An 8,297-nucleotide genomic window follows, 5' to 3' on the forward strand; every position below is an offset into this window, starting at 1 on the left:
TGAGGTCTCGCCAAGTTGCCCAGGCAGGTCTCGAACCCACAGGCTCAGGCAGTCCACTCACCTCAGCCTCCCAAGGGGCGGGATTACAGGCTGAGCAACAGAGCCCGGCAAACTTCAATCACTTTTAAAATACTCTCCGTTTGATGCAGTACACCTATTGAAACGCTTTGTCCACTGCTCAAAACAGTTTCTAAACACGTCGGTTTTGATGCTTTTGAGTGTTTCAGCCGTTTTTGTTTCACTTCTTCCATATCAGCAAAACGTTTCCTTTTGAGGACTTGTTTCACTCTGGGAAACACAATTGGTGGGTGGGATTCAGTAAATAGGGAGGGTGGGACAAAGGAGTCATGACGTTTTCAGTCAAAAGCTGCTGAACTCTCAGTGAGGTGTGGGCAGGTGTGCTTAGAAATCCACGAAGAAATGTTCAACCTCACTAATCATCAAGGAGATGCAAATTAAAACTACACTGAGATACCACCTAACTCCAGTCAGAATGGCCATTATCAATAACTCAAAAAATAACAGCTGCTGGAGAGGGTGTGGTGAAAAGGGAACACTTCTGCACTGTTGGTGGGAGTGTAAACTAGTGCCACCTCTGTGGAAAGCAGTGTGGCGATTCCTAAAAGCTCTAAATATCGACCTCCCATATGACCCCGCAATCCCCCTACTGGGAATATACCCTGAAGAACTCAAATCACTCTATAAAAAAGATGCCTGCACACGTATGTTTATCACAGCACTGTTCACAATAGCAAGAACTTGGAACCAACCATGCTATCCATCAAAAGAGGACTGGATTTAAAAATGTGGTACATATACACAATGGAATACTACGCAGCCATAAAAAAGAACAAAATCATGAATTTTGCAGCAACCTGGATGGAACTAGAGTTTATAATACTGAGTGATCAATCACAGAAACAAAGATCTGAGTATCACATGTTCTTACTCATAAGTGGACCTTGAACATCTTATTATAATACTATAAGAAAAGGATTGACAGTGGTGGGAATATATGGGAGGGGCAGGGAGGGGAAGGGAGGTGGGATTAACGGTAGTCAATATCTGTCTGGGGACGGGGGCACACCCCTTATCAACAATGGTGCCTGAATGATGCATATTTGTATACCTAACCCTTAACTGTACCCCACAATTTTAAAATAAAAAATATGTTAAAAAAAAAAAAAAGAAATCACCCTTCATGAAATGGGCGAATGTGTTGAAAGAATTCAACAAAACAAAACAAAAACACTAGCTGGTACACTGATGGCAATGGGTTCCTAAAACTCTTACCTAGCAGGGAAAACATACTGCAAGAGTCCTGCCCTCCAAAAAGATAATTCCAGGTTTTTGGGTTCCCTGTCATATCTTCAGGGTGCCTCAAAAATCCTTACGCAAATCATGTGTTGAAATAAACTTCAATAAAATGCGAAGAAACGTATCATAGAGCATGTTCTCTGATCAAAACGCAGTTAGGTTGGGAATCAATGACAAAAACAATTAAAAACACATGGCTTTGAAAGTTTACAATCATATATGTAAATAATATGTATCAAAATAGAAATCAACACTGAAATTAAAATAGTAAAATCAATTGATGATAAAATATTACATATGAAAACGTATGAGACACAGTGAAAGGGAAACTTAGAGGAAAACTTGTGGCCTAACAGGTTTATTTTACAGAAAAGAAGGGGTAAAAAATAAATGGGCTAATAATATAAATGAAAATATTTGAAAATTAATAGCAAAATAAACTCAGAGAAAGTGAAAGAGAGAAGATATTAAAGAAAGAACTACAAATTAAATAGAAGACAAAAATGCAATAGCGAGTAACAGCAAAGCTAAATGTTATTTGAAAAGTTTGCTAACATAGATAATAGTCCAGTGAAATTGATCAGAAAACAAGACAGTGCCTCCTAACCTTTTTTGTTTTTCAATGTCTCTTTTTGTCTTTTATAAATGTTTATTATATAAGCTCCAATTTGAATAATATTAATATAATGACTCCAGCTCTCTGTTGGTTTCTATTTATTTGGAATATCTTTTTCTGTTTTTTTTTACTTTCAACCTGTTTGTACCTTTAGATGTAAAGGGAGTTTTTTGTAGACAACATACAGTTGAATCATTTTTTCCCCTTTATTCTAAATTCATTCTCTCAACCTATGCCTTTGAATTAAAGAGTTTAATTTATTTACATTTAAAATAATTACTGATAAAGACATATTTTGCCACTTGTTTTCTGTTTAGTTTTAAAAAAAATTTCTCCTTTATTCCACTTCTGTCTTCTTTTGTATTTAGCTTACTTTTTTGTAATAACATGTTTTGATTTCTTTTCTATTTAATTACTATTTTCTTTTCTGCTTATTACAGTATAGATTTTTTATGATTACATGGTGATTACACGTGACATTGTAAAGTTATAACCTCCTAACTGAAATGATAGCCACTTAACTTCAATTGCATAGAAATATTCTACTCCTGTACAGCTTTCTTCCCCCTTTATGAAATCAGTGTCACAAATTACATCTTCACATGTAGTATGCCCAATCACATAGATTTATAATCGTTTTTATGCTATTTTTATTATGTTGCATATAAAATAAAAAGTAGAGTTACAAAGGTTATGGTAATACTGGATTTTATATTTGCTAATATATTTATCATTACCAGAAACATTTCTGTGTTCATACGGTTTTGAGATATTGTCTAGAGTCCTTTGATTTTAACCTGAAGGGCTACCTTTAGCGTTTCTTGTAGGGCAGGTCTAGTGATAATGAACTCCCTCAGCTTTTGTTATCTGTGAATGTCTTAATTTCTCCCTCATTTTGGAAGTACAGTTTAGCAGAATATGAAATTCTCAGTTAACAACTTTATTTCTTTCAGCTCATTAAGTAGATTATCTATTTCTGACCTTATGGTTTCTGCTGAGAAATCAGCTTACATTCTTATTGAGAATTTTTTGTAGATGATGAGTCTCTTCTCTCTTGCTTTCAAGACTCTTTCATTGTCATTAGATAGTGTCAGTTTGATTATAATATGTCTCGATTTGGGTTGTTTTGCTTTATCCTCATTGGAGATTGATGAGCTCCTTGAATCTGTAGGTTCTGGTTTTACATGAAATTTAGGACATTTTTTGCTATTTAAAAAAAAAGAAATGTTTCTGCTCCTTTCTCTGGGTTTTTTCCTTCTGAGATTTTCACAATGCCTATATTGGTCTGTTTGGTGGTGTCTCACAGGTCCCTTAGAATTTGATCACTTTTATTCATTATTTTTAATTTCTTCACTGAAAAGACAATTTCAATTGTCCTAGCTTAAAGTTTTCTGATTCTTTCTTCTGCCTGCCCAAATATGCTGTTGAACCTCTCTAGAAAATAAATAAAATTTTATACTGAAACAAAGGAATGGATTTTTCAATTCAATTATTATACTTTCCAGCTCCACAATTTCTGTGCAGTTTCATTCATAATTTTGGTCTCTGTTGATATTCCTATGTTGTTTGTATATAGTTTTATATAATTTAGTTCTTTGTCCTTTTCCCTCCTCACCTCCTTGAGTATTATAAGATAGTTGTTTTAAGTCTTTGTCTAGTCATTCCAAAGTCAACTTCCTCTGTGATGGTTACTATCAATTTATTTAGTTACTTTGAGTGAGCCATGTTTTCCTGTTTCTTTGTATGTCTGATGATTTTCTTTATTGTTGTTATTAAAATTTGTGTGTTTGATAATTGTAATATGATAGCTTTAGAAATCCTGCCCATTGCCTGTGGGCTGCTGGGCTGTTGTAAAACCACACATGTGTGTACACACACACACACACACACACACACACACACACACAGACAACCATCCTTCCCAGTCTTTATGGATTTGTTTTATGCTGGGTCATTCCTTCATGACAACTAAGCTTGCTCTGAGTCTAGGGATCATCCTCAGGTGAAAACTTAAGATTTTCTTAGGGTATTTGTAAGTGTGTGTCTTACCTTGGCATGTGCATGGCTTTCTAAATTCCCTTGGGTACACAGCTGCTTTTAAATATCTTAATTCCCAAAGAGCCTTGCCCAGTTTCTCCTCTGGTCTTTGATGTTCTATTGTATGTCTCCTCCCAAAGTATCTGGCCCCAGGCATCTGTGGGTTTGTCATCCCTGTGGGTTAGTTGTACAAGAAGTGCTTGTCACTTTTTCTACAATGTATTTGGAGTTATGCTCCAAGAGTTAAGGTAGTCAGTCAAGTGTCCCAGCCAGGTTAGAAAAGATGCACACAGAAATTTTCAAGTAAGGTCTTCACTGCTTCCCCTGGTTTGAAGAGAACCTCTTGAAACTGGACCACTGCTCAAAACTATAAAAACTGCCAACATGCTAAGAAGGGGGTGGGAGAAACTTTCTTACAATTTAGAAAATGACTTTTTCTCAATTGAGCATTTTTTTCTGTAAAGCTTTGATGATTTTCCAGAGATTTTCCTGGGCTGAGGTCCCTTCTCACTCTGGGAGTCTCTGGGTGGTGGGTGCTTAGGTGTGGGCAGCCTCTCCCCAGTAGGATAAGATGTATCTGACCACACCCCGAAGTGGGCAGTGCTTGGCCTTGGCAGCCTTTGGCAGTACCAGAGCATTGGAGGTCACTCCTGGTGCCTTTAGGGAACAGATCCCTCCTTGCTTTACCTGCAGCCACAAAGGTTGCCAGCACGATTATCACTATGAACTGTTTATCAATGAAGACAGCCTTGTTTAAGGAGAGTTAGAAGGAAGTGAGTCCAGTTCATCATTGCTAGCATTTGCTTCATGTGTTTTGGTGATTTTGGCTCAATGCCTTCTTTCTCTTAGGTTGACAAGTCTCAAAACCTTTTACTTGTGGGTTTGGGCCTATATGACAAAGACCACATAATTCAGAGCTGGTAACCAAGTGTCACTCTTGAGTCCAGTTGGGGAAAGTTTTCACAGGTCGCTTTCCCAGGGTCATCCAGAGGATGATCTTCTAACCTGCCCCTAGGGATTGGGGGTAACCCATGGCCACTGCAGAAGTGATTCACTGTGTTTTATAAATCCCACCACACCAGAGGGGAAGGTGGAAGAGCTTTCCACTCCCTGAGTGTGGGCTGCTGGCAGGAACAAGGGTCTGTCCTCAGAGTCTGACATTCTACTGTCCCCATGGCTTGAGGGCAAGACACTGTCTTCTGGGCCTGGGGACCTACTGCATCCCACCTACTGCAAGCCACGTTCTCTCTCACAGATAAAAGCAATTGCCAACAGCCTGGAGCACATGTTTGAAGTGGAACATGAATTCTTCAATCTGCACAATTTAATTAACAGAATGAGTGGGGCTGATGTAAGGGGGAAGGGCTGTCTCACACCAGTGCCTGGAGTCTCACATTCCCTGTCCCATTCCATCCCTTTCTCCATTCCAGTTCATTTCAAAGACCTGTGTTGAAGTTACATCTTTGGAGCCTTCCGCTGTGTGTATAGGAGGTAAGAGCTGAGGAGTCACTGCCAAGGGCAGATGTGCTTCTACCTGTGTGTGGCAGATAAGGGTTAGATTTCGTGTTTGGTCTTGGTGTATTGTGTGTATTCATTTGTAGTGTGTGTGCCTGTTATATGGGGTATGTAGAGTATGTGGGTGTGTGTTATATGTGTGGAGTTGTGTAGTATGTGTGGTGTGTGTGATTTGTGTGTATGGTGTATGTGTGGTGCAAGGTGTGTGATTTGTAGTCAAGTGTGCATGAGGTGGGTAGGTGTGAATGACTGTGCATTGGGTTTGTATGTGAGTGTACGTTAGTTTTGAGGGTATATCCCAGGATGATGATGTGGGTATATGTGTGCAATTACTCTTTAGTTATCTCATAACAATATGTTTCATTATAAAGCAAGAAAAATATATATGTTAAAAAATTCTCAAGGAAACTTGAGAACTGAGCAACATGGAACAGGTCAAGAGGACAATAGCACAAGAACAATTAGGGCTCGTCCCAGAATGCAAGGCTAACTCAGGATATGAAATATCCATATGTTACTACCTAATCAATCAGTTGGATGCTATCTCTTGTGGCCAATCAAAGAGTGAGAGCGAAAGAGGCAGAAGCTGGGAGAAAATGGGTGTTTATTCTGAAAAGCAGAAATCAGGGAACAGATTCAGGTATTGATAAAAAAAAACAAAACCTGTTTACCAAGGCAAATTTTACATTCAGTATTTATAGCCAAAACAAGCAATGTCTTATCTATTTCAACTATTGATGAACAGTGTTTCATGAAAATACCCAGAGTTACTTTTTAATCATTGTTTAGTCTTTTCGGCACCTATTGGCATAACCCAGTGTCTAGACAATATTAGTCCTGTTTTTAAAAAATAATCCTTGCCTGAGCCCGCAGGTTCGAGACCCACCTGGGCAACTTGGTGAGACCTCATCTCTACAATAAATCAAAAAATTAGCCAGTTGTGTTAGCGCGTGCCTGTAGTTCCAGCTACTTGGAAGGCTGAGGCAGAAGGATCGCCGGAGCCCCAGCAGGTCAAGGCTGTGGTGGCCGGGAGCGGCCACTGCACTCCACTCTGGGCGACAGAGTGAGACTCCAACTCAAAAAAAAAAAAACTAAAAAAAAACCAAATAAATAAAAAATAATCCTGAACTGAGCCTTATCAATTTAGTTATAATAGGAAGTTCTGGTTTACATATGATCTAACTAATGGTTACATAAGACGTGAATCTAAATTGAATACCACAAAAGAGATTTACGTTGAAAGAAATGAGTGCACTTTAAAGGTTTCAAGGAGTTTCCATGGAGTCTATCTCTTATATCTTGAAGGTCTTTTCAAAGATCTGCAACTTTTTCATTTCTCACAAGCAGCTGTTTTCTCCAGCACCTGCCTGTTAGATAAATAGGCCTTCTAAACCAGTGTGCAATGTCATGCTAGCACAAAAGGAGGGGGGTTATATTCTGAGGGCAGTGGGGAGGTTATTTTAAATAACCAAAATGGTCACTTCTTAGCCTGTTGCATTTCCCTACTGTCAGTTCAAGCCATGATTTCTATCATGAAGTAATTAACTCTCTTGACTTAAATATCTCAACAGCATTTTCCCCATATTGCTCTTTTCCAGACAAAGTCGTAGCCACATGGTTAATAAAGCATATGGGAGCACCCAGCATATCAATATAGTTAGCAAAAACTTCCCTATTCCAATTAAGATGTTCTTTAGACCCATGGAAATCCTAGTGAATATTTTAGAAAACCAGTTCATTACTTCTGGTTATTTCTCTACTATAGGCATCAGCATATCCTATCATATCAATGTTAGCTTTTATCTGATTTACCATATTGGTGTTATTACTGGACTCATCTGGAATGAATGTACAACATTCAGGGTATATGATGGCACCGGTTCCCCCTTGGGAGGCCTTTGTGATATCTAGGGCCATTCTATTTTGCACCACTGCCTTCTGCATTAGAGTCATTTCAGTATTTATCAGCATTATATTGCTTTCATTTAAGGCTAGTTGTGTGAACTTAGCCAGAGCTTCAATATGAAAGGAGACATTTTCTAGGCTTATATTGGGCAAAAAAAATATTAAGAATATGATCATACCATTTCAAGACAGATCTACTCATTGCTTATGTAAATATGGCAAATTAGCAGTCTTGACTTTTTGAAGGTTACTATACCTATAGCCTTGAGCCCATGGAAGGCCTAGAGTGCAGTGGCCAAGCCAGCTTGGAGGGAGCCAGGGCCACAAACTAGTGCCGCGCACCCACCAAATTCCATTTGGAGCCTGCCAGTATACCCAGGGTCTATAGTCCCAATCAATGTTAAATAAATCACTGCTTTTTTCTTTTGAGTTGGGGTCTCACTCTGTCACCCAGACTGGAGTGTAGTGGCCGCTCCCGGCCACCGCAGCCTCGACCTGCTGGGCTCCGGCGATCCTTCCGACTCAGCCTTCCGAGTAGCCGGAATTACAGGCATGTGCTACCACGCTTGGCTGATTTTTTTGATTTATTGTAGAGATGAGGTCTCGCTGCCCAGGCAGGACTTGAACCCGCAGGCTCAGGCAATCCACTCACTTCAGCCTCCCAAAGGCGTGGGATTACAGGCTGAGCCACTGAGCCTGGCTGAAATCACTGTTTCTTAAGATGATAAGGTTTTGACAGTGCTCAAAGGGGGTCCAACTCATGTAGCGGTTATAGTTGGAAAAGCATTACATAGGATGATTTCTTTGTTCCCAATATAGGGAGACCAGACTACTGAATTGGCCATATTCAGGAATGAGCCACATTAGCCCATCCCATATTTGATTGAACCCTTCCACATTGCAGTAA

Source organism: Carlito syrichta, unplaced genomic scaffold, assembly GCF_000164805.1.
Source record: "Carlito syrichta isolate Samal-C Ts95f unplaced genomic scaffold, Tarsius_syrichta-2.0.1 Scaffold303727, whole genome shotgun sequence".
Lineage (NCBI taxonomy): Eukaryota > Metazoa > Chordata > Mammalia > Primates > Tarsiidae > Carlito > Carlito syrichta.